Here is a 27,911-nt window from a genome sequence, read left to right as displayed (position 1 = left end):
TAAAATGTCGTCTAAACCGCGGTACCGGTCCGTGGATCGATTGGTACCGAGCCGCACAAGAAATTTAAAAAATATATATAATAAAAATAACATAAAAAACACAAGATACACGTACAATTAGTGCACCAACCCCAAAAAAACTCCCTCCCCTATTTACACTCGTTCATACGGAGCCCCTAAAGGGACATGGGAATTTTTTTTTTTTTAGACATGTATCTCGTGGCCACGAGAAAGTATCTCGTGGCCACGAGAAAGTATCTCGTGGCCACGAGAAAGCATTGGAGGCGTGCTGATGGTTTGGTGTGTGTTAAAATGGCAGTTTAGGAGTTAATATGGCTGTATTTCCAGATAGGACTTTCCCCGATGTGTGTTGTGGCAAAATGTGAATGCTTGATTAGTAGGTGTGAGACAAACACTTTATCTTCCTGGTTATTGTAACGCTACGTGTTTGACATTATTTAAGACTTTATCATGCCCGGGAAAGGACAGTTTTCCTCTTCTGTGGCTGTGGGGGGTGGGCGTGGCTTGCGGACCTGCAGTGAAGCGGAGTGTGTCAGTTAGTCCCATGTTGATGTGATCAAACTTCTTTCTTGCTTGGAAGACACACACACAATTGTAACTGTTATTTCTTCCTGCAAATAATAAATATGTACAACGTGTTTGGATGTATTCATTTATGTAAAATTGTCATTAAATGTAATATTGCCTGACAAAAAGTGATACGACGTACGTAATATTTTCATATTTACACATCGCATATTTACACACGCGCATCTGACTAGAATACCCTTATGTGCATTACATATATCAACATCAACTACCTACTGTACTGTTTACTTGTTGAAATACCCTTTTTAGAGCAAATATCTACCCACATAATTTATATGTGTATATATAATATATATATATATATATGTGTATGTATGTATATGCATATATATATATATATATATATATATATATATATATATATATATATATATATATATATATATATATATATATATATATATATATATATATATATATATATATATATATATATATATATACAGTATATACACGCACACACACACATATACATGTATACTGTATAGGAAGAAACACACATAAATATATACAGTATACATATATACACACAAACACTAAATTTGACAAACAAAATAACTACTATTTTTAAGAACAAGTTACAGTAATATAATATATATATATATACACTCCCGTTCAAAAGTTTGGGGTCACCCAAACAATTTTGTGGAATAGCCTTCATTTCTAAGAACAAGAATAGACTGTCGAGTTTCAGATGAAAGTTCTCTTTTTCTGGCCATTTTGAGCGTTTAATTGACCCCACAAATGTGATGCTCCAGAAACTCAATCTGCTCAAAGGAAGGTCCGTTTTGTAGCTTCTGTAACGAGCTAAACTGTTTTCAGATGTGTGAACATGATTGCACAAGGGTTTTCTAATCATCAATTAGCCTTCTGAGCCAATGAGCAAACACATTGTACCATTAGAACACTGGAGTGATAGTTGCTGGAAATGGGCCTCTATACACCTATGTAGATATTGCACCAAAAACCAGACATTTGCAGCTAGAATAGTCATTTACCACATTAGCAATGTATAGAGTGTATTTCTTTAAAGTTAAGACTAGTTGAAAGTTATCTTCATTGAAAAGTACAGTGCTTTTCCTTCAAAAATAAGGACATTTCAATGTGACCCCAAACTTTTAAACGGTAGAGTATATATATACATGCTTGTACATAATATGTATATATATATATATATATATATATATATATATATATATATATATATATATATATATATATATATATATATATATATATATATATATATATATATATATATATATATATATATATATGTATATATATGTATATATATGTCTATATATATATATATATATATATACACATATACATATATATATATATATATATATATAGATACACATATATAGATATATATATATAGATGCACATATATATATATATATATAGATACACATACATATATATATATATATATATATATATATATATATATATATATATATATATATATATATATATATATATATATATATATATATATATATATACATATATATATATATATATATATATATATATATATATATATATATATATATATATATATATATATATATAGATACACATACATACATACATACACATATATATATATATATTATATATACACATATAAATTATGTGGGTAGATATTTGCTCTAAAAAGGGTATTTCAACAAGTAAACAGTACAGTAGGTAGTCGATGTTGATATATGTAATGCACATAAGGGTATTCTAGTCAGATGCGCGTGTGTAAATATGCGATGTGTAAATATGAAAATATTACGTACGTCGTATCACTTTTTGTCAGGCAATATTACATTTAATGACAATTTTACATAAATGAATACATCCAAACACGTTGTACATATTTATTATGTGCAGGAAGAAATAACAGTTACAATTGTGTGTGTATCTTCCAAGCAAGAAAGAAGTTTGATCACATCAACATCGGACTAACTGACACACTCCGCTTCGCTGCAGGTCCGCAAGCCACGCCCACCCCCCACAGCCACAGAAGAGGAAAACTGTCCTTTCCCGGGCATGATAAAGTCTTAAATAATGTCAAACACGTAGCGTTACAATAACCAGGAAGATAAAGTGTTTGTCTCACACCTACTAATCAAGCATTCACATTTTGCCACAACACACATGGGGGAAAGTCCTATCTGGAAATACAGCCATATTAACTCCTAAACTGCCATTTTAACACACACTAAACCATCAGCACGCATCCAATGCTTTCTCGTGGCCACGAGAAAGTTTCTCGTGGCCACGAGAAAGTTTCTCGTGGCCACGAGAAAGTTTCTCGTGGCCACGAGAAACTTTTTATAAAAAAAAAAAAAAAAAAAAAAATATATTAATTTTTTTTTTTTTTTTTTTTTTTTTTATAAAAAGTTTCTCGTGGCCACGAGAAAGTTTCTCGTGGCCACGAGATACTTTCTCGTGGCCACGAGATACTTTCTCGTGGCCACGAGATACATGTCTAAAAAAAAAAATTCCCATGTCCCTTTAGGGGCTCCGTACGTTCACACTCATTTGCACAAAAGGGTTGTTTCTTTCTGTTATTAATATTTCTGGTTCCTACATTATATATCAATGTAGATCAATACAGTCTGCAGGGATACAGCCCCCCCCCCCCAGGCAAATTAAATCTACACAGTCCAAAAGCCCAAGTCACTGGATGACAGTGAGTGTCTCTCTGCGCTCAGGTCATTTGCCCACACTGGCATTTGCACCAAGGCAATTTTTTTTTACAATTTGTAGCAAAGGGGATATTGAAAGCCTATCACATGGTTTTCATCCCTTTTCACTAAAAATCATTATATTAGCAATACGCTACTCTGTTTCACTTAAAAATGTAATAAGTATTTGTGTTAATTTATCAGTGTAGTCAAATGATTATTATCTGCTTTAAGTTGGACAGAATTTGAAAGTTGAGATGCAATATCAATAAAAAAAAAAGCAAATGCTAAGAAACCTACAAATATTTGGATAACCCCAATCTTAAATCCACTCCTAGATCATGGCATCTAGTCGATACCAAAATGTGTCGTATTGCAATGTCACGACCACCAGACACACAGCAGCAGTGTGGGGGTGTTTCAAACATCACCATGCAAAAAATCTCACATCCTGAAATTACTTTGGAACGATGTGTGAGAATGGCCACTGTGAAGGAAACCCTGCCTTTCTAACAGATACATTATTTTACACAATAAATACTTATTCCAGGATCAGCAGCTACAGCATACAATGACGACAAAAAGCTTCTCTTAAGTCTTAATTTTGTTTTAATAGGATTGTGCTGACATCCATCCATCTATCCATTATCTACCGTGTGTCCCTCTCTGACATACAGGCTTTAATTCCAGGAAAACCTTTGATCAATTTCTAGTATAAGTCACATTTCCACCGAAAGCACATTTGACCCTAATAGTATTGAGTATGTGGTATTTTATATTCGTCAACATACATTTTGGTTTCAGTAGGTAAAAACGATGATAAAATACTGTACCTTGTATCCGCTGCCAGAGACAGTCAATTTATGTTGAAGAGTCCAGGAAATAGTACTGCTACTGGTACAGGTTCTGCATGAAACATTCTCTCTCACTTGAGAACACGGAGAGTGTAGCAGGAAGTCTTTCTGCTGTCTGCAGGTGAGTCTTTAGCTCCGCCTACACACCTACAAGCACATGGCGGGGCAGGAGGGGGGAGCAACAAAGCAGAGAGAATTTGTTAAAGAATAAAAGTACAATCAAGGTACAACTGCAGATGAAATAAATCAATACGATTGGTAGGCCATAAAAATGTGTTCCTGTGTACAACAACGTGATATACACATCCAGGAAAGTCTGTCCTCAGGTGGAATTAACATTCCTGAAAAGTCGTGTTTGAACTTGTTTGCTTCTTACAGATTCTCCCCATGTAAAACGAGCTCGTCATTTGTTTTCTTTTTTACTATATACACAGATAAATATGTGCAGTTTAATGTAACATTTACTTGACCAACAACTTCTTTATACACGCTAAGTGCATATCTACTACTAGTAGTAGTACTTCAAGAGGTGTGGTGGTCAGTTTACTAAACATTGACAATAACCTGTTTGGTGAATCCCGAGAAAGTAAACCAACCTGATTCACACATCACAGCGACCTTCATGAATCCCAGGGCCATGTTTGCTCTTGAGCAAGCATAGTTTACTACTTTTAGGTTTTGCACTGCGGGTGTCACTGAGATCATATGCTTTACACTGTAAGTGAGGTCAAGTTAAGTTAGGTAAGGTAAGGTAAGAGACGGTAAAAATAACACAAGGCAAAGTAGATAGGGTAGGAAGGAATTGAGACGTGCATTTGCCTGAGCTGGGTGTTGCATTACAAAAGACAAACCCTTCATGCAATTTTACTCACCACACCCAAAGTCCATCCAAGTGAAAGGTTGACGAGATAGAAAGAAAATACGTGGATATGTTTTTTGGTACATTTGAAGGCACAAATCCCTCAAATCATGAAAACACCATTAAAATAATTTACAACCAATGAACGCAATGCAATATATATATATATAAATGATAAATACTTGTATAGCGCTTTTCTACCTTCAAGGTACTCAAAGCGCTTTGACAGTATTTCCACATTCACACACTGATGGCGGGACCTGCCATGCAAGGCGCTAACCAGCAGCCATCAGAGGCAAAGGGTGAAGTGTCTTGCCCAAGGACACAACGGACGTGACTCGGAAGGTAGAAGGTGGGAATTGAACCCCAGTAACCAGCAACACTCCGATTGCTGGCACAGCCACTCTACCAACTTCGCCACGCTGTCCCTAATATAAATATATATATATATATATATATATATATATATATATATATATTATATATATATATATATATATATATATATATATATATATATATATATATGTATATATATATATATATATATATATATATGTATACATACATACATACATACATATATATATATATATATATATATATATATATATATATATATATATATATATATATATATATATATATATATATATATATATATATATATATATACACAGTGTTGGGTGAGTTACTAAAACCAGTCACTAGTTACAGTTACTAGTTACTTTATTTCAAAAGTAACTCAGTTACTAACTCAGTTACTTACACCAAAAAGTAATGCGTTACTGTGAAAAGTAACTATTTAGTTACTACTTTTCTTTCTTTCTTTTTTTAAAGCTCCCATTAATGCCCTTTTAGCCTTCATTTCAGTACTGTTATTGCACTGGAGAATAATACAATCTGTTGATCAACTTGACATGCATTTGCATCACTGAACTCTGCTAAGCAATGTGGTCTACATACAACACACAAAGACAAAGATATGTTTCAAAGGGCCAACTTATTTCAGGCCAGAACAAATTGACAAAACTATTTTAAATAGCTGCAACATAACATACATAAGTAACAAACAGCATAATAACAACATAGCTGTAAACCAAATAAGTACTTTAACTTTATTTTTACATACCAAAGCCTAACCAGGTGTTTTTTCTCTCAAGGAATTCTGAAATTAAATCATGTCTGAAGCCCAGAACACTCTACACATTTCCCCAGTTTTAGTTTAGAGATAAGGAAAGATTGGCCTGGCCCACTAGGATCCCTCTTTATGTTTGTGAACTTTATATTCTATACATTTAGAGTGATGTGATAATCAAACACTCTAGAAGTCTAGAATGAAAGAGTATATAAGAGAATTGACAGAGTGTGTGTACTATAATTCATAATAACATTGATTTTGATTCAATATTATGTTTTGAGCAATGACAGTTTGAAAGAAAAAAAACAGCTTTGTTTTATTAGTCAACATTGCAACGTTTTCTAAATTACATTTCACCTTTAAGCTTTTTTATTTCACTTTTGTTATGTTTTTGTTTATTTTAATATTATTTTTAGAATGTGCCGTGGGCCTTTAAAACATTAGCTGTGGGCCGCAAATGGCCTCCAGGGCACACTTTTGACACCCCTGCTATAGATAATAACAAATAAAATCTGATAAATCTATCGATAAAAAGCTGAGCCTGGCGACGCATGCGTGTTAACAACTCTCTCGCTCTCTCTGTTTCCGCCCCTCCCTCACGAATGCTGCTGCGCTCACCCCTCCCCTCCCTCCCCTCTCCACACTCAGACACACACACAGCTCGCCTCCTCCGTGTGACATAAGAGATTCAGAAGAACGACACTGCAGCGCTGCCACAAAACACACTCAGATCTTCTGTTTCTAGCCGATACTACATAAAAAGTAACGTAAAATAACGCAATAACGCATCATGTAGTAACGGTAACTGAGTTACTGAATATAAAAAATAACGCGTTAGATTACTAGTTACCGCCGAAACTAACGGCGTTACAAAGTAACGCGTTAGTCCCAACACTGTATATATATATATATATATATATATATATATATATATATATATATATATATATATATATATATATATATATATATATATATATATATATATATATATATACATGTATATATATATATATATATATATATATATATATATATATATATATATATATATATATATATATATATATATATATATATATATATATATATATATATCCATCCATCCATCCATCTTCTTCCGCTTATCCGAGGTCGGGTCGCGGGGGAAGCAGCCTAAGCAGGGAAGCCCAGACTTCCCTCTCCCCAGCCACTTCGTCTAGCTCTTCCCGGGGGATCCCGAGGTGTTCCCAGGCCAGCCGGGAGACATAGTCTTCCCAACGTGTCCTGGGTCTTCCCCGTGGCCTCCTACCGGTCGGACGTGCCCTAAACACCTCCCTAGGGAGGCGTTCGGGTGGCATCCTGACCAGATGCCCGAACCACCTCATCTGGCTCCTCTCGATGTGGAGGAGCAGTGGCTTTACTTTGAGCTCCTCCCGGATGACAGAGCTTCTCACCCTATCTCTAAGGGAGAGACCCGCCACCCGGCGGAGGAAACTAATTTCGGCCGCTTGTACCCGTGATCTTGTCCTTTCGGTCAAAACCCAAAGCTCATGACCATAGGTGAGGATGGGAACGTAGATCGACCGGTAAATTGAGAGCTTTGCCTTGCGGCTCAGCTCCTTCTTCACCACAATGGACCGATACAGCGTCCGCATTACTGAAGACGCCGCACCGTACGCCTGTCGATCTCACGATCCACTCTTCCCTCACTCGTGAACAAGACTCCGAGGTACTTGAACTCTTCCACTTGGGGCAAGATCTCCTCCCCAACCCGGAGATGGCACTCCACCCTTTTCCGGGCGAGAACCATGGACTCGGACTTGGAGGTGCTGATTCTCATCCCAGTCGCTGCACACTCAGCTGCAAAGTGATCCAGTGAGAGCTGAAGATCCTGGCCAGATGAAGCCATCAGGACCACATAATCTGCAAAAAAGCAGAGACCTAATCCCGCAGCCACCAAACCAGATCCCCTCAACGCCTTGACTGCGCCTAGAAATTCTGTCCATAAAAGTTATGAACTGAATGAACAGAATCGGTGACAAATATATATATATATATATATATATATATATATATATATATATATATATATATATATATATATATATATATATATATATATATATATATATATATATATATATATATATATATATATATATATATATATATATATATATATATAGACAGGACAGATTTTAAATAATTAAATAAGAGGGAAACCAAAAAAAAGTATTTAAGAAAAATCTTACGTTTGTAAATAGATTTTTGAGTTTTTGGAATCAAGTAAGAATCGTTACAAATAAGATTTGTGTTTCATTAAAAAACGATTTTTTGACACTCTTATTATATATAAATTCTGTATATACATATAAACCCTACATATTTTTTTACATTCATTATCATGTTCAATAAAGCGATTCTTAATCACCTCCTTGTCGTTGTATTGTGTCTGATGGAAGCTACAGTATACAGTAGACTATATGTATTTTCTATTGAATAAATACACTGTATGCAGTTGCGCTGTTGCCTTAATTGTCACGCCCTCCTTCTCTTCAAGTCAGACAGAAAAACAGCCAGATAAAGGACGGACATTCTTTTTCTGGTTGTTGATTCAGCGTGGCATTGTGGTCCTTTTATCCTAATTTCAATGCATGTTTCCATGTCTCTCCAATTTTAGATTTAGTTTTCTGGAAGTCATCTTTTACCATTTTATTACATGTGGCGTACACTGCATCCAAGTGCAATATACTATTCAGGTTAGCTAAAGATGAGTTTTTTAAAGTGTTGTAGCTTTAGAATAGAATAGAATAGAAAGTACTTTAATTTCCCCCAGGGATCAATAAAGTACTTTCTTTTCTATTCTGTTCTATTCTAAAGCTACAACACTTTAAAACTCATCTTAAATAGTACAAAATGTTTAAAACGTCTTTGGAATCTTTAAAAAAAATCTCAAGGCGTCAATAGCATCCAATCTTGGGTCTGCCATCTGACACACTTGACGACTCCAAAGTGCATTGCATCGCCTACACATTTAAAGCCTTATGACTTTCCCTTTTACAGGGAAGAGTCCTCCCAGATTCTTTGATCAAAAAGCTGTCTGAATAAAGAAAGGGGATGAGAATTGAAGATTAAAAATGTATTCTACAAAAAGGAGTAAGTAGAAGCTAGCAATAGCAGTGTTGGAGAGAAGACCGAGCTGTCTAAAGTCCAGCACATTTTCTGAAAATGGTTGCTCTTCACACATGTTTTTTTCCATCTTGCTGCCCCACCTTGGCTGAGACGTCAAACCGAAATTTAAATTCCACCAACCACTTCCCACACACACATGCACGTCGTCCACAAAGCCTGGTGTATACTCTCGCGTCATGTCGTTGTGGGGCGTGGCGCCAGACTTGTAATTATCTTCAAAACAAGAAGAGGCAGTTTCTCCAGAAGGAGCAACTGCTGCGGTCGTTGACTAGAAACTGTATTTCCCTCTTGTGAAGAGTGATGATATACGACAACCATAACATTGACATCTTTGTCTACAGTGGAACTCATCATTCAGAATCATCAGTTTAATTTTAATGGATGTTTTACCTATAAACCAGAGGAAAATACCTTCATGAAGATGGATTCTGCAACTTCTGATTTGCGGCAGAGGACGCTATTATTTTCATAATGATTGTGAACGATAGTAAAAAGTCCCAAAAAAGTGCAGTTCCCCGTCATTTAAAGGTGTCTGCTGACTCGAGGCTGCTAAAGCAAAATCATGCTCCAGATAATCAACACTCCCGGCTGGTTCCCCATTATTCTGAGGATTTTGTCATGTCCTCACCGATTGTTAGCTCAATTTGAGGATAGTAACTTTTTCTATCACAACATGACACTGAATCAGTCAGCTCAACCACACATCACAGTGGACGGCTCTGATCCAACAGTCGGCCAACCTTGTGGTGTTCTCCTTGGGGCAGGGGCAGGGTGCACACAGGGTTTACGGTTAACACCATAACCACATAACGCCACTCTCCATTGGTTAAACTGTGTTTATTCTGTCTGGCCAAAAACACCTTTGTCTGAAAATGTTCTGGGTGCGCTCAACTCCCCGATGTCCCATTTTATCAAGAACACTTTCTAGTACAACTTTCATTTAATCCCTGAGCTAACAAGAGGCGCTGACCTTCCCCCATATGTGGGTCATCAGCATGTGGGTACAATCCAAATATCTGTCTATGAATGTTCTCATTTATCCAGGTCATTGTATTCTCAGGGCAATCAATCAATTGCAACTGTTTGGTTTGCCTTAGGAGACGTTTCGCCTCTCATCCAGAGTAGGCTTCATCTGTTCATTCTCTTAGACTGAGTTTGGCCATATCTAGTCTGGTAGCTGGTGACAAAATCCCAACTATTTATAGTTGTATAGCTTCTTCTTCTCATTTATCTCATCAAAGTGATCAGATTGCACACTCTGGTGGCAAACACATTAGCTAGCAACTAATCATCACATCTCCCTTTCTTTGAGAATGAAGCCTGTACATGTATGGAATAAACAAGTATCATTTCATCTTAATACCACAAGTTTACATCAAACTCCTACAAACAAGGTTACATCACACTTAATGTATCAAACATTGCTCAATGAAAAATTGTAAATAGCTTATCAATTTTTTGCTGTCAGGTTGTTTTTTTCTCTAAAAGACCTTCACAGTTCAAGTGGATTATCTGTTACCGTCTATAGGAGGTGTAGTCACGGATGATTCTTCCTAAACTCCAGTGGCACATCCGTTGTTGGTATCTTTAAGAGGCTGTGTCGATTAAGCCTGAGAATCTGACCATTACGGGGTTACTGCTTGCCTGTGGAGGGAGTATTTAGCTGAAGTGTCATAGAAGGTTGTTTGTTGCATTTTTTGCTGTTGTAGTCTATTTTGAAGTTTACCATGTTTCTTCTATTTTACTTTGATGTTGATGTAGCTTGGCAGTGTAGTACAGAGCTTCCATCAGTAGTTCTGCAGGTGATTGTCCGCATTGAAGACGAGATGCACGATAGCGTAGAATAGCTAGCAATGGATCTAGTTCTGATCCATTGTCTGATGCTTCCCTGAGAAATTACTTCAAAATCTCAACTCCTTTTGCCACTTGTCCATTTGATGGCGCATAATGTGGACTTAATGTGACATGATGAAAGTCGTAATATTCTGTAAATCTTTGCCAATCCTTGCTACTAAAACATGGCCCGTTGTCTGTGACTACAGTGAAAGGAATGCCCTACCTTGAAATATTTATTTGGTATACATTGAGATTAATATAATTTAATAATGATTATAATTTATTAATTCCTGCCATTCATGAATCTAACTATTATACCAAGGATCAGTTCAATGCTAGAATAGGTCTAGTGATGGACAGAGACCTGCCTATCATTCATTTCAACAGTTGCAATCTAAACTCCAATTTTGTAAAAAAAAATAACTGAATACTGAAGTCATCTAAGTAGAAGCTTCAAAGTAATTCCTGTAACAAAAATTTGGTTAAAGGAAACAAATATAAATGAAGTTCAAATTGATGGTGATGAAATGCATTATGCAAATAGAACTGGCAAAAAGGGAGGCGGGGTAGCCCTGTATGTAAATGAAAATCTAAAATGTAAACTATTTGTTAATAGGACACCTGTTGTTGAGAATAGTATGGAAATGAACACAGTCAAAATTATAATGACACAAATAAAAAAATAAATGTCACTTGTGTGTGTATAGAAAACTGGGGTCCTGCGTTAAATAGTTTATGGACATATTAACAAAGTTGTTGACAGAATTCCAAACAAATCAGTGTTTCTATTTGGTGATTTTAAGAAAACTGAGAACATCAGATGACTTTATGAGCACTATGCATGGTACAGGGTTGTTTCATATTGTAGATCATTTGGTAAAATGACTGTTTTGTTGTTGTAACTTTCGAACACACCACCAGGGTGTGCACATCAGGGAATCAGTTATTACCACTCTCTCATGCAGTGCGTATGTAAAATTGCTGTTCTCCTGAAGTCTTTATTAAAGCCAAGTTATTCCTGCAACTCGGCATGGTTCTTCCTACTGGTAACCACAAACAACAACATGGTGTCAGAGTAGTGGACAAACTTCTCGCCTGTGAGTACTTTTTGTACTAAAATTTGCCGCCGGAGATTTTTTTTCCTGCCGTGCGGTGGACACGCCGATCCCTAATGGCGGACGGGTTTCGTCGTCCAGACCCAGTCGTCTTCAACGACAATGTCGCAGAGAACTGGTGCATTTTTGAGCAGGAATATGACATTTTCATTGCTGCTGCTCACTCGGACAAGCCCGCAAAGACCCGTGCATACATCCTATTAAACCTCGCTGGTCCAGAAGCGATCGAGAGGGAGCCCTCGTTTGCGTACGCGCCAGAGGTGCGTGCCGCCGGCGAGGGCGGTGCTATTCTCGTTCCTGCGGAGTCGCGGGAAGATCCCGAGTGCCTGAAGAGGAAGTTCAGAGAAATGTGCAATCCGCGAACGAACAAAACATTGGAAAGGCACAAGTTCCATTCGAGAATTCAAAAGCATGGGGAGAGCATGGAATCATTCATCAGTGATTTGAAGATTAAAGCTAAAACATGTCAATTTGGAGATCTAACTGACAAACTCATATGTGACAAAATTGTGTGTGGCATAACAAACGACTCTCTGAGAAAGACATTATTGAGGGACAGTGAATTGACTCTTGCCAAGGCAATCTCAATCTGCCGCATTCACGAAATGACAGATGAAAATATCAAAACATTGGCTACACAAGCTACCAATGTTGATGAGATTAAACCCACACAATACAAGCAATTTAAAGGCACATTCCAGAAAATTGCCCAGACTATCACAAAGTGTAACAATTGTGGAGGGAGTCACACAGCAAAAAGGGAAATGTTTCCAGCGTTTGGACAACAATGTCACAACTGCATGAAACAAAATCACTACAAAAAATGCTGCAAGTCAAAGCCACAGAGCCAGTCCAAGTTTACCACAAACAAGCGCTATGGACAGTCTGTGCATTCTATGTGGATGGCTTGGAAATTGAAAATTGTGTTGACACTGTAAATCCACAACAAAGAGACCAAGATGAAGGATTTGTCACAGTGTGCATAAATGACGTGCCAACCGAAATGAAAGTGGATACAGGTGCTAAATGCAATGTAATGTCACTGAAGACTTTCAATAGAGTAAACAGCGGCGTGAAACTCGCCAAACAACACAAAAGCACAAATTTGGTTGCTCACGGAGGAGCCAAAATCGAGACACAAGGTGAAGCTACACTGACATGCTTTTTAAAAGGACAGCGCCACTTACTGACATTTTTCATAGTGGATAAAAATGTGACATCGCTGTTGGGCTTCCGTGCATGCCTGCGTATGGGGCTAGTCGAGTTGAGTCCCGATGTGCACCATGTCACCACAGAGAACACTGGAGAGTTCAGCGCACGGATCCTCACACAATACCAAGATATTTTCATTGAAGAGCTCGGAGAACTACCAGTTGTTTACACAATGACAGTGGACCCCAATGTGCCGCCTGTTGTTAGGCCGGCCCACCGCATCCCCGTAGCGATGCAAGATTGTGTGAAAGCTGAACTTGAACGCATGGAACGCATAGGCGTTATTACTTCAGTCACCGAACCAACAGATTGGGTGTCATCCATGGTCGCTGCGCACAAGAAAGGAAAATCGGAAATCAGATTATGCATCAACCCCAAAGATTTAAATGAAGCACTAAAACGGCCCCACCACCCCATGAGAAGTGTGGAGGAGGTAGCAGCACAAATATCAGGTGCGACAGTGTTTTCGGTGCTAGACGCAAAAAAATCATTCTGGCAGATCCACCTGGACAAGAAGTCCTCAATGAAGACAACATTCAGTACTCCTTTTGGACGTTACAGATTCCTTCGCATGCCTTTCGGTATTAACTCTGCAAGCGAGGTATTCCAGCGCACAATGGATCAGCTCTTTGCTGGATATCCATGCTCAGTCATTGTCGATGACATCATCATCGGAGGCCGTGATGTGGCGGAGCACGACGCCAACCTAAAAAAAGTGCTTGAACGTGTGAAGGAAATAAACCTCAAACTCAACCCGCAGAAATGCAAGTTTAGACTTGACCAAGTATGCTACGTTGGTCATATCTTCACAAGTAAAGGATTGAAAGCTGACCCCTCCAAAACTGCTGCTATCACAGAGATGCCAGTCCCCACAGATGTCACTTCACTTCAACGTTTCCTGGGAATGGTCAACTATCTTGGCAAGTACATTCCAAACCTCAGTGACATCGCAACGCCACTGGGGAAACTGACTCACAAAGAGACCGCATGGTGCTGGTTCCAGCAACACCAAGATGCTTTCGACCGCCTGAAAGCATGTCTCTCCTTTCCACCAGTATTGGCCTACTACAATGTCAAAGAGCCAGTCACGCTGACCTGTGACGCGTCATGTTTTGGACTAGGAGCTGCTTGCATGCAAAATGGAAGGCCAGTAGCCTTTGCATCCCGCACCCTTACAGAAACAGAAACTCGATACGCTCAAATTGAGAAGGAGCTTCTAGCTGTTGTGTTTGCGTGCACCAAGTTCAGAGACTATGTGTATGGCAAGCCCACCATAGTAGAAACTGACCACCAACCGTTGATGACTATCTTGAAGAAACCAATTCACAGTGCCCCTGCCCGTCTTCAGCGGATGCTGCTACGCCTGCAAAGCTATGACATAAGCTTAGTCTACAAAAAAGGAAAGCACACATACTTAGCTGACACTCTTTCAAGAGCTCCTAATGCAACAGACAGTGAGAGCGCATCTGATAGTGGTTCTTTCGACGTCATGTCGGTGAGCTACATTTCTACAGCCCGCCTGGAAGAGCTCAAGAAACACACGGAGGAGGATGAAGTATTGCAGACTCTCAATGCAGTTATCCAGCGTGGATGGCCTGCCAGATAGACTCAGCTGCAGCCTGCCATTGAAGTTTTCTTCCCCTACAGAGACGAACTCACTGTGGAAGATGGAATCGTCATGAAAGGGCAGAAAGCAGTTATTCCCCGGTCACTACAAAAAGAGTACATTAAGATTGTACATAAAGGTCACCCAGGCATTAAAGCGACCAAACGCAGAGCAAGAGGTATCATCTTTTGGCCATCAATCTCACGAGACATCACTGAAGAACTACTTTCTTGCACAGTGTGCAACAGCACAAAACCACATCAGCAGAAAGAACCGCTCCATCTCCATCCAGTTCCAGACCTTCCGTGGTCCACAGTTGCTACAGACATTTTTGAATGGCGTGGACAACACTACCAGGTGCTAGTGGATTCCTATTCTGGATGGTTCGAAATTGACCTTCTACAAAACATCACAGCAACAGCTGTAATTTCCAAATTGAAAATACATTTTTCAGTGCATGGTACACCACATACACTGCTATCTGACAATGCAAGACAGTATAAGTGTGAGCAATTCAGGAAGTTTGCTGAGGAGTGGGACTTCATCCACACCACCAGCAGCCCAGAGTTTCCCCAGTCGAATGGACTCGCGGAAAGAGCTGTCAGGAGTGCCAAGCAACTGATGGAGAAATCCCACCGGGACAAAACTGATGTCTTCCTAAACCTCCTTAACCTCAGAAACATTCCCCGAGATGCAGACCTTGGTTCCCCTGCCGAACGGTTAATGTCAAGACAAACGCGTGCAGCTATCCCAGTGTGTACCAGACTACTACAACCAACAGCAAAAGACTCAAGACAAGTACACGCTCGACTAGTCGACAAGAGAACTATGGTGAAACGTCACTACGACAAGTCAAGTCGCCCACTGAGTCCCTTGACAGAAGGGCAAGTGATCCGTATGCAGACTCCTGCTGGACATGACCAACTTGGAATAGTGGAAAAGTCGTGCGAAGAGCCACGTTCCTACATCATCCAATCCGATGGGAGAAGATACAGGAGGAATCGTCGCCACATCCTCCCGGTTCAAGAACGACCACCAACACCGCTCCAGAACGACGAAGCAGACTCTCAGGATGGTAGACATATCATGGTGGACTTAGTCCCTCCCACACCACTGAGAGAAGAGACAGTGATTAGGCAAACGGAAAGTGCATCACCAATTCGACCCAGATTCACGACGCAGACTGACACAGTTTACACAACACGTGCAGGTCGAGTGTGTAGACCCAATCCAAAGTATGTGCAGTAAGAAAAGAAAAACGTGCGTGTGTTTATTTTGAGAGATAGTATTTTTCTACCTGTTCTGTGATGTGTTTAGATATTTCATACAGATAGTGAATTGTTTGTACTCACCCTACACAGTTAAGAGATTTAATCTCAGTTACATATAGAAATTCATTTCACTTATCTGCTTTTGTTTTTTATGAAGGACTCTTAACTAAAAGGGAAGGATGTAGATCATTTGGTAAAATGACTGTTTTGTTGTTGTAACTTTCGAACACACCACCAGGGTGTGCACATCAGGGAATCAGTTATTACCACTCTCTCATGCAGTGCGTATGTAAAATTGCTGTCCTCCTGAAGTCTTTATTAAAGCCAAGTTATTCCTGCAACTCGGCATGGTTCTTCCTACTGGTAACCACAAACAACAACACATATGAACACTAAAAGCAGACTTACTAAACATAGAGCAACCGTTATTGATGTGATTAACCAAAACCAGCAATGATTAAAATGTTATTAGGTGGAATTTTGATGACTGATATGAGTCATCATTTCCCTATATGTTCTGTTTATGAGAACCAATGCAGTAATGTAGTACAAGATTTAACTGAGATAGTTATACAAAATGAATCAATAGAAGCCCTGAATGCTATGAGTGAAGACCTAAAGAAACAGAAATGGGATGAATTGTACAAAGATGATGTGAAAAATTCCTATGACTTATTTACAAATAAAGTGTTTAGTCTGTATGATAAAAACTGGAGACAATGGCAAGAAAAAGACTAAAAACAAACCTTGGATGACAAATATGATTAAAAACGCTTATAAAAAATACAAAAAATAAGTTATTTTTATAAAATCTCAGGGCATGCAATCGATCGCAACGGGACTGTTTGGTTTATCTTAAAAGACGTTACACCTTTCATCCAAGTAGGCTTCATCAGTTCGTGCTCATAGATTTAGATTGATCAGATCGAGTCCAGTGGCGGTGCCAAAACCCCAAATATTTATACTCCAACACCAGGAGGGTGTGCCTGGGTGCCAGGGTGTGCCCTGAGAAAACAATGATCTGGATGAATGAGAACATCCATAGACATGTTTGTATAGAATGTTTTTAAAATTAAGGACACAAGATTCAGAAGAGAAATATAAAAACAAATTGATTTGGATTATAAGAAGACATATTATTATACTTTTTGTCACATTCTGTCACATCCATGAGGAATGTGACAGAAGAGGAAATAATCAACATTGTGAATACTTATTATATTTTTATTTTTATTTATTTATTTTTTTAAATTATTATAATTATGTTACAATCAGTTGAGGTCTTGGTTTTACACTTAAAACCAAGACCTCAACTGATTGTAACATAATTATTATATGGAAAATATAAAAACAAAATTATTATAGAGATTTCAGAACCTTAAACAGAGATCAGCAACTAATCATTTTAAACATAAACATTACCAAACAAAATGAAAATAGCAAAAGTTGTACCAATTTATAAGATTGGAGACCAACACCCGTTTACAAACTCTAGACTTGGTTCCTTAGTTCCACTATTTATTTTAATTATTGAAACAATGTTTAACAACAGATTGGACAAATTCATAGATACAAGTGGACGCCAATACGGATACAAACATAACATCTCAACATCAATGGCATTAATTGAAATAACAAAATAGATTACCAATGCAATAGGTTGTAAACAGTCTGCGGCTGCAGTGTTTACGGATCTAACGAAAGCATTTGACACAATTAGTCATAATATATTATTTAACAAGATAACAATATAAGAAGCTACCAACTCACAGGACGCAATACATGAAGCTAGGTGAACACACGTCTACAGCGGTACCTAAATCAAGAAGCATATCCAATACTGGGATCCAAAATGGCTAACGCTCTATATGAATGACATTTATAAAGTTACAAAGGACTTAAAGTTAGTATTATTTGCATACGACACAACAGTGTTTTGGTCGAGAGAGAACACATAAATTAATACAAATAATCACAGAAGAAATGATCAAATGAAAGAGATGTATGGAAGCATTATTGTAGCAAAATTATTTGCAAACGTGTATCTCAATCTGTGCGCGTGTAATCCAATTCACGTGTGCGCGTACTAATTTATATCAATCCGTGTGCGTATTCAAATCCACGTACGTGTTTTAGATCCACGTACTGTCATGTCTGTGTTAATCATGTTTTTGTTTTGCTTGGTTTTTGGACTCTTTTTTTAGTTCCTGGTTTGAGCGCTTTTTGTTTATACCCTTTTGAGCCTTTTGAGTTTAAATATTAAACATGTCCTCACCTGCACGTCGTGTCCAGTCAAGTTGCTTTGCACCTCGGAAAAACAATCCACGCCAAGGACCAAGTCGTGACAGATGTCGCCAGCAATCTGTTTTTCCGCAAGCAACTTGGCGGATGGAGGAAGGAAGGTGGGAAGCGCTAGGTGCCATGGGGGACCGAGATTTGATGTGGGGGCCAAATGGCAAGCTAATTCCGATTAGCTCCATTTGGTCCAAGGATGGCGCTGCGTCACCGCAGTCCCGGAAGCGCCGCTCCAGACCAAGGACGTCAGGGAAGGTGAGCGGACAGAACGCGGCGCTCCTGCAAGCTCCTCCCCCTCCGGGCGGAAATGGGCCGCAGCCTGCCCGGCTTACCCAGGATGACATCACAGACCAGGATTTTTTTTACCTGAACTCTTTTTCTTTTGATCGCCCGCCCCCAGCAAAAGACTCTAAGTCCAAGATAGAGCACTATCAAAACATGTTTTTAGAAATAAGAGCATGTCAATCACAGTCACCCAGTTTTCATGCCCCGCCCCCCAGGAATCAAGTCACGCCCATGTCACAACAATTTTTTTTCTCACTCACAAAGTCCCAGGTAGAAAAAGAGAGACTTTTTGGACAGTTTGGAGGGGAGGATTCTGCCCCCCTCCCGACCTCCCTCCACCCACCCCAAAAGACGGTTCCAGACCGCGGGGAGCGTGTCTGGGATCCGCTCCTTGAGGGTGGGGCTAGGGCTGGGAATTGTACAGGTGGGGTGGGTCAGCTTCGTCACGCCAAGCCACAGCCACCAGCACGGCCGCCACCACCAGTCTTTCGTCATGCCAAGCCACAGCCACCAGCACGGCCGCCACCACCAGTCTTTCGACCTGCCAAGCCACAGCCTCCAGCTAGGCCACCTCCACCTGCTCCACGCCCTGCTCCAAGGCTATCAACATGCCTAGCAGCTCCACCATGCCCAGCTCCATGCCAAGCGCCACCAGTCGCAGCTCCACGATGCCAAGTGCCGCCAGTCGCAGCTTCACGACGCCAAGTGCCGCCAGTCGCAGCTCCACGACGCCAAGTGCCGCCAGTCGCAGCTCCACGACGCCAAGTGCCGCCAGTCGCAGCTCCACGCCAAGACCCCTCAAGCCAAGACCAAGACCCCTCAAGCCAAGACCAAGACACCCCACGCCAAGACCAAGACCAAGTCCAAGACACACCATGCCAAGACCAAGTCCAAGACACACCATGCCAAGACCAAGTCCAAGACACACCATACCAAGTCCAAGACACACCATGCCAAGACCAAGTCCAAGACCAACCATGCCAAGACCAAGTCCCAGACCAACCATGCCAAGACCAAGTCCAAGACCAAGACCAACCATGCCAAGACCAAGACCAACCATGGCCACGACAAGCTTCGCCACGCCAAGACGCGCCACGCCAAGACGCGCCACGCCAAGCTTCGCCGCCTGACCCGCCACGCCAAGCTTCACCGCCTGACACGCCACGCCAAGCTTCGCTGCCTGCCACGATGACGACGCATCCACCTCCTAGTCAGCCACGGATGTGGCCATTCCATGTGCGTCCGCCACGCCAGGTTCGCCGACCTCCTCGTAGGCCACGAATGTGGCCATTCCCAGGTCGCCCACCTCGTCTGGTACAGCGGCGCTCTACGCATCGCCGCCACCTAACTCTGCCCCGGTGGATACGGGGACACGGGGTCTGGCTACCCACCGCCATGTCCCCCTTCCGCCCTCCCATGACTCTTGATCTTGTTTTTGTTGGTTGTTTTTGGACATCTGGGATCTGTCCGTAAGGGGGCTCTGTCATGTCTGTGTTAATTATGTTTTTGTTTTGCTTGGTTTTTGGACTCTTTTTTTAGTTCCTGGTTTGAGCGCTTTTTGTTTATACCCTTTTGAGCCTTTTGAGTTTAAATATTAAACATGTCCTCACCTGCACGTCATGTCCAGTCAAGTTACTTTGCACCTCGGAAAAACAATCCACGCCAAGGACCAAGTCGTGACACGTACGAGTGTTTTAGATCCACGTACGTGTGTTTTAGATCCACGTACTTGTGTTTTAAGTTGTCTGTGTGTCCCTAATCAGAAAGAAGCCCTCAATAGGCTGATTACTTACACGTGACTTTTGCGACACTTCTGCTGTCTAAGACTTGAGCGCGCGCAGTCAGATTCGTAAGCGTGTAATACAACCTGTGCGCGCGCATTCAGAATTGCATGTGTGTTATACAGTCTGCGCTTGCGTATCTATGATCTGTGAGAAGCAGGAACTCTTTTGCAACACTTCAGCTGTGTAAGAGTTGTGTGTCTGTACTGTAGTGGATGTCCCTTATGGGCATCCGTAGTTGTGTATGTATGTTTGGAGCATGCGCAGTTGACTCAGTAAAGTCTACACCACTGAAGTGGACAGCCGTGTGTGTGTGTGTGTGTGTCACTGATTTCTACATGGTGTCAGAAACGTCAAAACAACCGCGCCAAGTTATTAAATGTGTCAGAGAGGACACATAAAGACATATACCGACGGTGAAAGGTAGTGGTTTTTGTATTATTAGTACGAGTGAAGTTAGTTCCCAAGTTAGTTATCACAATGAGTGAAGGCAATGCACCGGCGCTTCCCTCCCATGGAGACAACTTTCAAGTTAGCCCGCCAGAAAAGTTCGACTGCGGAGACGGGAAGAAATGGCCGAGATGGAGCAAAAGTATTGAGAGGTATCGAGTGGCGTCAGGACTGGACAAGAAAGAGGATGCTTTCCAGGTCAACACGCTGATGTACTTCATGGAGAGGATGCAGAGGACGGGGCGGCATGGCGTAGTGGGTAGAGCGCCCGTGTAGGTAGAGCGCCCGTAGTGGGTAGAGCGCCCGTGTCAGAAACCTGAGGGCTGCAGGTTCGCTCCCCGCCTCTTACCATGCCGTTGTGTCCTTGGGCAGGACACTTCACCCTTGCCCCCGGTGCCGCTCACACCGGTGAATGATTGTTGAATGAATGATAGGTGGTGGTCGGAGGGGCCGTAGGCGCAAATTGGCAGCCACGCTTCCGTCAGTCTATCCCAGGGCAGCTGTGGCTACGAAAGTAGCTTACCACCACCAGGTGTGAATGAATGATGGGTTTTTAACATGTAAAGCGACTTTGGGTACTTAGAAAAGCGCTATATAAATCTCAGGTATTATTATTATTATTATTATTATTTTGGATGCTTCTCAATTGACATCGGATCAGAAACAGAACTATGCTGCGGTGATAAAACGTTTTGGTGATTATTTTGTTGGGAGTCACAATGGCATATTCGAGCGCGCGCAGTTTAATGTACGGAAACAGGAGCCTGGTGAGTCGGCAGATAGCTTTATAACAGCAATACATAAACTGGCTGAACACTGTAACTTTGGAGAGCTTCGGGAGGAGTTAATACGTGACCGCATAGTAGTAGGAATAAGGAATATCGCTCTGTCAGAAAATTTACAAATTGATGCTGATTTAACCTTACAAAAAGCCATAAGCCAGGTTAAACAGTCAGAGGCGGTTAAACAGCAACAGGCTGTGATGCGGGGTGAGTCTCCACAGGCAGAAGAGAAGAGAGAGGTTGATGCTATCTCACGTCCATTCAGAAGACAGGAAATGCAAACAGCACGGCCAGGTGAGATCGAGACAAACAGAGACTGTAAGTAGTTCAGAGAGATGTCAGAAATGTGGAAGGGGCCCCCATAACTGGAGGGAGTGCCCAGATAACAATGCGGAATGCAGGAAGTGCCGCAAACGAGGACATTTTGCCACTGTGTGTTGTTCCATGCAGCCTGTGCATGAAGTACAGGATGAACTGCAACAGGATACCCTCTTTATGGGAGAAGTAAGAGGGCAAAACTCAGGCTGGCACACAGACATTGGACTTACTGGAGAGGTGATCTCCTTCAAAATTAACACAGGTGCAGCGGTCACCGCGATCCCCACCAATCTGTATAGATACAGCAGAGATGACCCCTTGATGCAAACAACCAAGGGACTGTATGGCCCCAATAACACTGGACTACAAGTCGCTGGGCAGGTAACATGTCAGCTTAAGAGTAAAAATGGAACAGTCACCCAGCCGGTGTTCGTGGTGGACTCACTGGTCAGATCCCTACTGGGCCTGCCAGCCGTAGAGGCCCTGCGGCTGGTGGAGCGAGTAGATGAATTAGAGGATCCAGAAGAAACATTCAAAAACAGGTTTCCCACGGTGTTTGCTGGTCTGGGTAGGCTCGACGGGGACTACAGAATTCGATTGAAGGAGTATGCAAGGCCCTATGCACTCACTACACCACGCAGGGTGCCGATTCCTCTGACAGAGAAAGTAAAGGAGGAGTTAGAGAGGATGGAAAAGATGGAGGTAATTTTTGAGGGTGGAAAGGCCAACAGTGTGGTGTGCAGGCATGGTGCCCGTAGTTAAACCTAATGGGAAAATCAGAATCTGCATGGATCTGACCAGACTTAATGAGGCAGTATGTAGGGAGAGGCACATATTGCCATCAGAGCAAAGGTATTCACCAAGCTGGATGCCCGGTCTGGTTTTTGGCAGATTCCCTTGGCAGAAGAAAGCAGAGAACTTACATTTCTAACCCCATGTGGCCGCTTTTGTTTCAATGTCCTACCATTTGGAATCAGCTCAGGGCCAGAACACTTTCAACGCCGCATGTCGCAGCTCTTAGAAGGACTGACAGGGGTTGTTTGTCATGCTGACGACATATTGGTGTGTGGGGTGGACCAGGAACAGCAGGATGAGAGGCTGACAGCGGTGCTATCCAGACTTCAGGATACTGGACTCACCCTAAATGAAAAATGTGCATTCGCACAGCCAGAGTTAGTGTTTGTGGGACACAAAATCAGTGGCGAGGGCATAGCACCGGACTCTGAGAAAGTCAGAGCAATTACAGATATGCCTACTCCACAAAATGTAGCAACATACGAGGGTAAATTTTTGCCCTTTTTCACAGACACAACCAAACCATTAAGGGACTTGTTAGCAAAGGAGAGTGAGTGGGTATGGGGAGAAGTGCAACAGTCACTTGAAAAAGTGAAAAGGGAGCTGGCCTCAGACAAGGGTGCTGCCACAGTACGGCCAGGTGCCAAAACGAGAGTGTCCGCAGACGCTTCTTTTGGGCTCGGGGCGGTTCTCACTCAGATACAAGAGACCAAAGAGTGGCGACCAATAGCATACATATCACGCAGTCTCTCTGATGCTGAAGAGAGATATGCACAGGTAGAGGAGGAGGCGCTTGCAGTTACATGGGCATGCTAAAGGCTCAGCTCATACATAGTAGGCCTGCAGTTCACCCTAGAAACAGACCACAAGCCACACTAACTCTGTTAGGAACAAAGGCACTGGATGACTTACCCCCACAAATCCAGTGCTTTTGCCTCAGGCTCCTCAGGTACTCATATCAAATAGTACATGTCCCAGGGAAGGCATTGATAACGGCAGATGCGTTATCACGCGCACCCATCGTGCGTACACTCACAGAAGATGAAAGGGAGCTAGAAGGAGAGGTAAAGATGTTTGTGGAATCAGTGCAACAGTGCCTACCAGCATCTAAGACAAAACTACAACAGATTAGAGAGGCACAAGAGCAGGACTCCATATGCAGACAGCATAGAGCTATGCAAAAGGGGGTGGCCCAGACAGGAAGAGCTGCCAGAGCAGCTAAAGCCCTACTGGACGTACCAGGGCGAACTATACTGTGCAGGAGGACTTTTAATGAAAGGTGAGAGGATTGTGATTCCTGAGACTATGCAAGCAGAAATGCTGGCCCGTCTGCATGAAGGTCATATGGGTATATCTAAATGCAAAGCAAGAGCAGAGCAGTCAGTGTGGTGGGTGGGCATAACGAGTCAAATCACTAAAATGTTGGCACAGTGTGTGACATACATTAAGAGCCAATCACAGCATCCTGAGCCCAAGATCCCATCAGCACTACCCCAGCGCCCCTGGCAAAAGGTGGGGGTGGATATGTTTTACCTGAAAGGCAGCTCCTACCTGTTAATAGAGGTAAATATTGTTATTCATTATCTATATTGTGTTGCGTCCCAGCAGATCTTCCTCCATGGGAATTTAAGTTGCTGGTCACTCCCAAGTTCTTTTCATGACACATAAGCTGAGTAGAAGGACCACCAGAAACAGAATAGGTTTTTTTGTAATTTATTTCCAAAGCTTTGGAAATAGAATGAGACCAATCCAGTACAACGCACACAATAGCGCGGCTAAGCTGATCTGAAAAACATCACGGAGAACACACTCTTCTTCAATATCTTCCCCCGCCCTCATCTCTCTCACCCCAAACACATGCCCATTGTCTCTCTTATCTCGAGTCGGCCTGAGAAGGTAAGCAAGGAGGATTCCTCCTCTCTGCCTCCTAGCTCCAGGTGGCCCCACAATGTAAGCACACTTTCATGAGATGATGAGAAAAGCAAAAGAGTACAATATGGAACATTAGCTATTTGTAATATGACTATGAAAGTAAAGAAGTAACACACAAATATGGATATATGTAATTATCTGCCTCCGTCAATTGTTATTACAGTTTTTTCCAATTGCTTAAACACTAAATTTAAAATTTTCACACAGTCAACAAAGTCTTCACACAGTAAGCAAAACCACTGTGCAGATTTGCCAAATATTAGGCACAGACTCGGCTTCAGAGTTTTCGCAAAATATTACACACAATGCTTTACACACACCTTCCCATCTTGCACATGCGATGTGGATGAGATACTATGGCCTGATCCAGCTAGACGGGCAGGTGATGATTACAGTTTTTTCCCCAATTGCTTACACACTAAATTTTACATTTTCACACAATTAACAAAAGTCTACACACAGTAAACAAAACCACTGTGCAGATTTGCCTAATATTAGTGATAGACTGTGCTTCACATTTTTTGCGAAATATTACACACAATGCTTTACACACACCTTCCTATGAGGGGCCGTTAGGGACATTATTCAGAATTACCTCTTACATACACTAATGAAATGCTCTCACATAAACAACTGAAATGTTTTTCTCTCACACACACTACTGAAACACTCTTGTACACACTACTGAAATGCTCTCACATAAACAACTGAAATATTTTTCTCACACACACACTACTGAAACACTCTTATACACACTACTAAAATGCTCTCACATAAACAACTGAAATCTTTTTCTCACACACACACACTACTGAAACACTCTTATACACACTACTGAAACACTCTTATACACACTCCTAAAATGGTCTCACATAAACAACTGAAATGCTCTCACATGAACAACTGAAATCTTTTTCTCACACACACAGTAGTGTGTGTGAGAAAAAGATACTGAAATGTTTTTCTCACACACACACTACTGAAACACTCTTATACACACTACTGAAACACTCTTACATACACTACTGAAATGCTCTCACATAAACAACTAAAATGTTTTTCTCTCACACACCCTACTGAAACACTCTCATAAACACTACTGAAATGTTTTTCTCTCATGTACACACACACACACCTGGAATTATTTTTTACTTGTATGTATAAACGGATTTCACCTGTGTGTGTGTAGCTTTTTCCACGTGCGTGTGAGAGACAACAATTTCAGTAGTATGTGTGCAAGGATTTCAGTTATGTGTATGAGAGCATTTCACCAGTGTGAATGAGAGAGGTTGCATTCCGGTTCTGGGCAAACAATAATGCCCGCCCCTTTTCAGACAAGTTTTTTTAAATTTTTTTAAAGCCAAGTTATTTGTGAACAAAATGTCTGCCTAACTGCCGACAAGTAGCTTAACCGAAGCAGGAGCTCTACTTCATAATTTGACGGCTTCAGCGGAGAATATAAGAACACTTTCAATGCAACAAGGGTCGGTCTGCAGCCGTGGTGCACCTGCATGCCGCGACACCTGAGCGGCCACACAGCGGTGTCTTTCTCCTCCCGACAGCCAAGCAGCCTGGAGCACTCGTTCCGTTGCGAGTGTGCGCCGCAGCATTATCAAGCGCAACGTTTCAGCTCATGGACATCGGGGCAAGAGGAGGAAAAGGTAATTAGACATTATTTATTTCTAAATTATTGTTTAATCCCACGAAATGTAAGGCAACATGGCATTGTAGTGAGCTAAGCATACTTGCTAACCCTTCCGAATTTTCCGGGAGACTCCCGAATTTCAGTGCCTCTCCCGAAAATCTCCCGGGACAACCATTATCCCGAATTTCTCCCGATTTCCAGCCGGACTTAAGGCACGCCCCCTCCAGGTCTGTGCGGACCTGAGTGAGGACAGCCTGTCGTCACGTCCGCTTGGCCAATCAAAAAGTAACCACAGAAAACTAGTGTTCTGTGGTTACTTTTTGGTTGGCCAACAGTTTACGTTGTATTGCGCACCCTGACGGCAAGTGTGGGAGTCGGTTCTGAAGTTTGAAGTAAAGAGATGTAACTTCGTCACCTCGCCTAGTTATTGACTCCAACCCAGAATATTACACTGCCCATACCTACGCTCCTTCAAAGGCTGCGCTACTGGCTGCAAAGCATTGCACTTTCAAATACAACAATGAGTAGAGAGGAGTGTTATGTGTGTATATGTGTAAATAAATGAACACTGAAATTCAAGTATTTATTTTATCTATATGTATATATATATATATATATATATATATATAATAAAATACATATATATATATATATATATATATATATATATATATATATATATATATATATATATATATATATATATATATATATATATATATATATATATATATATATATATATATATATATATATATATATACCGTATTTTTCGGAGTACAAGTCGCTCCGCAGTATAAGTCGCACCCGCCGAAAATGCATAATAAAGAAGGAAAAAAATATATAAGTTGCACTGGAGTATAAGTCGCGTTTTTTGGGGAAATTTATTTGATAAAACCCAACACCAAGAATAGACATTTGAAAGGCAATACAAAATGAATAAAGAATAGTGAACAACAGGCTGAATAAGTGTACGTTATATGACGCATAAATAACCAACTGAGAACGTGCCTGGTATATTAACGTAACATATTATGGTAAGAGTCATTCAAATAACTATAACATATAGAACATGCTATACGTTTACCAAACAATCTGTCACTCCTAATCGCTTAATCCGATGAAATCTTATACGTCTAGTCTCTTACGTGAATGAGCTAAATAATTTTATTTGATATATTACGGTAATGTGTTAATAATTTCACACATAAGTCGCTCCTGAGTATAAGTCGCACCCCCGGCCAAATGTATGAAAAAAACT

The 27,911-nt window shown here is 40.9% G+C and overlaps 1 long non-coding RNA gene across 1 annotated transcript; it reads right to left on the bottom strand.

The window, feature by feature from the left end:
- Positions 1 to 391: 391 nt before the first annotated feature.
- Positions 392 to 24,679, bottom strand: LOC133640390 (uncharacterized). Its single transcript, XR_009824130.1, has 3 exons — positions 24,625 to 24,679; positions 4,133 to 4,300; positions 392 to 533 (listed from the first exon to the last, which is right to left on the bottom strand). It is a non-coding gene; the product is annotated as an uncharacterized LOC133640390 (long non-coding RNA).
- Positions 24,680 to 27,911: the final 3,232 nt, after the last annotated feature.

The sequence above is a fragment of the Entelurus aequoreus genome, linkage group LG02, assembly GCF_033978785.1.
Source record: "Entelurus aequoreus isolate RoL-2023_Sb linkage group LG02, RoL_Eaeq_v1.1, whole genome shotgun sequence".
NCBI classification, from domain to species: Eukaryota; Metazoa; Chordata; class Actinopteri; order Syngnathiformes; family Syngnathidae; genus Entelurus; species Entelurus aequoreus.
The sequence above is the reverse complement of the archived record's forward strand: the minus strand, read 5'-3'. Positions and strand labels throughout refer to the sequence as shown.